The following is a 3,395-nucleotide window of genomic DNA, read 5'->3' as shown; positions in this document are numbered from 1 at the left end:
TCGTTTACTCGAGGTGCAGGTCGCATTTCAATACTTTTCCATAGGCTTGCAATGTAAAGGTCACGACTCTGACCTAACCTCAGGTCACAGATCAAAAATTCTGAGATATACAAACGACACATACTGCAGGTACTGTTTTGAAGACTTGATGAGGGGAAATAACTTCGTGAAAAACTCAAGCTCTGACGTGTTTGCAAACTTTTCTGAGGTGGGGTCAACAAACCCGCTCTGGTTACCTGACCTGACCTGACCCGACATTTTTTTTTGCTGAGATGTGCGCAATGAGCATTTAGGAAAAGTCACCAAATATGAGCTGAATGTCTCGCGGCGTTTGGCAATTGTACAAGAAAATCCTGAAAGGCCTCCCCGTCCGAAATAGGGTTAATGTGTATATGAAGAGTTGCAGATGCCAAACATACCCAGATCTAAGACTACAGTTCCCAGCGCCACTGCAACGTTTTTAAAACAAACATACATAGGACATACAAACATGTTTATTTGCATCTGTTTTGGATAATAGCAACTCATGGCGCCATCACCCGCGATAACTGTTAGGATTTGAGATATATTTTTATTTAGGCCATTAGTTTGGCTGTAATGTTTATTAATATTAGTTGGGCGGAGTTTGGTAGTTTTTTATTTAACTTGTGGTATGTTGTGCTGATTGCGGGTTGTTCAAACCTTTCAAATGTAAGGACCTTATTGAACTCAACCCTACCCCTACACTACCCTACATACGACTGGACGCTTTCCAAGCCCACAAGCATCACGACGCCGAGATGGAATGTAGCCGGGAAATCACCCTCGCCATCTGCTCTAGAGCTAATCGTGTGGGGCGGCGTGTGGGGCGCCGCTTAGCCTATGGGGGTGCACTTCTAGTGGATGGGGGACGGGGGTGCACCTGCACCCCTTTCATATGGAAAGTTACTTCCCTGATTACAGCTCCCCGTATTGCACCTAATCAGGGATCGGCCAGCAAACGAAGGAACTATTTCTGGATGACAGGCGAATAACCGCTCACGCAAGGAGCGGAGCTCCGCCCCGTCCAAACTGGCCAACAAAGCAGAGACAGAGGCAGCACCACATCTTCCATCAAAGAACTGGTTTCTGGCTTGGAAGATGAGCTCCATCTTTGCATCCGAGTTGGTGCTGTCAGGAATCAGCTGGTCTAATAGAGTGAGAGTAGTGAGACGACTAGCTATTGTATCAGAGCTGCCTGGTCTTCGTAGCATTTGCACCGATTCTTCTCAATCGGACTCTGAATTCTGTCCCTCCTGCGTATTACTTGAGGCATTGCTATGTAGCTAAGTCTTTGGCAGAGTTTCATTATCCATGCTTTGCAAACAGTGCCATAACAACACAGTTAATTAATCACCAAGCTTCTTTGCAAGTTCCAATACAGTTGAATCGCACGCGATTTGAGTGCAAAAATCAAGAAAAGTGCCAACTTGTTCCCGTAAAATATTTTGAATATTGACCTTAAAAAATGAGTAATTTCCAGATAAAATAACAGCGAAATCAGTTTTCGCTTGCCAATAAAACTCACAGATATTGAAGCTCCATTATTAAAGGAACATTTTAGTATATGTCATGCTTGATAAAACTTCTTAGCCACGCAATACCAGCGCAAAATAAAGAGACACTGAAAACACGACCAATCACTCCGATTTACCATAGGAAAATACATAGAAAATGTATGTCTCAACTGCGCCAAATATACAGACAGTTATATACCTACATGTGACGTCATGATTAGCCCGACCAATCAGAAGCAAGTTGTTTTCAGCCACAAATAATTAATTTCTGAACTAACTAGGCATTTTTTTAACAAAGTGATTTTAAATTAAATCATTAAAAATTCTGAGCTTTTTTATTTTACCAAAACATACAGAGCATGCAGATAGGTCCCAACCCTATTCGACAGGCTTGACAAATGGCGTAGGTCCAGTATCGATTCATCACTGACACGCATCGAATGCTCGCCGAAGCAGTCCATTGGGAAATAACGTTGACCGTTTTGGACAGGAAAGCCAAGGCGTCCATGAAGGGAAACATTAGACTCCTTACACTGGGCTTTTACAACCCCTCCTGCTGATGGTTATCATTCGCTAGTGCTGCTGGCCCGTTCACTTGGCAACGGAAGGACGCACACACCATGTTGCTGAAATCGAAACACATAGCCGAGAGCCAGTGTCGGCCGATTAGCGGCACAGAGAGGAACGTTGTGTCTCAGTTTGGACGTGGAGCATTTCTGAACCGTTCATAGTTCCACAGTGTCAAATACAATCGCATTGGTATTTGGTACATTGCTGCCAGTACAGGGGTGACTAGGACGAGCGAAAAAGTAAACCTTGCCGTCTATTTGCACTAACTACAAGAAGAGTGAACGTTTGGCGTCAGAATGATGCGGAACGGTTCGCTCGTCGTCTTCACAAACTATGGTGCGGTACCGGATGACTTCCTAGATGAGCTCATTGTCACCACCGCTCATGTAAGTATTCAGCCGCAGAAAACAGGACATGGACAGCCTTTCTTCAACCCGACCAGCTCCATATTTTCATTTATTTACTAACTTTTTTTTGTTAGGATCTAGGAGAGTCGTAGGTTCTCAGCTCTCCTTTCGCGGATGGTAACACGACTGCATAGTTTTATGTGTATGTTTACGTTGAAAGATCCGGGAATGAATGTCCATTTTCTCCTATTCTTTAAATACCCAACTGTACGCCTTTCATTCCCCTCGATTTAAAACGCTGATTTTGAACCAACTTCCGTCCTCCTTGATTTCTGTCTTTTAACACTTGCCGCAGGACCCGCCGTTTGTGTTTATCGAGGAGACTGCGGAGGGGGGTTTCCACTTCAGCGGCTACCTGGTGGACCTGTGGACGATCCTGTGCCAGGAGCTGAACGTGACGTACCGCATCGTGCCGCAGTCCTCCAGCGGCTACGGCGCCCTGCTGGCCAACGGCACCTGGACGGGCATGGTGGGGGAGGTCGTCAACCAGGTGGGTATTCAGAGCAGCAGGTGGTGTACCAGGTGGGTATTCAGAGCAGAGGGTACGGCACCTGGATGGGCATGGTGGGGGATGAGGTCAACCAGGTGGGTATTCAGAGCAGAGGGTACGGCACCTGGACGGGCATGGTGGGGGAGGTGGTCAACCAGATGGGTATTCCGAGCAGAGGGTGGTGTATCAGGCGGGTATTCAGAGCAGAGGGTACGGCAGCTGGACGGGCATGGTCGGCGAGGTGGTCAGCCAGGTGGGTATTCAGAGCGGTGCTGTACCAGGTGGGTATTCAGAGCAGAGGGTACGGCACCTGGACGGGCATGGTGGGGGAGGTGGTCAACCAGGTGGGTATTCAGAGCAGAGGTGGGAGGACAGGTGGTATTCAGAGCAGAG

This window comes from Amphibalanus amphitrite, unplaced genomic scaffold, assembly GCF_019059575.1.
Source record: "Amphibalanus amphitrite isolate SeventyFive unplaced genomic scaffold, NRLGWU_Aamphi_draft 000474F_arrow, whole genome shotgun sequence".
NCBI lineage: Eukaryota > Metazoa > Arthropoda > Thecostraca > Balanomorpha > Balanidae > Amphibalanus > Amphibalanus amphitrite.
The sequence above is the reverse complement of the archived record's forward strand: the minus strand, read 5'-3'. Positions refer to the sequence as shown.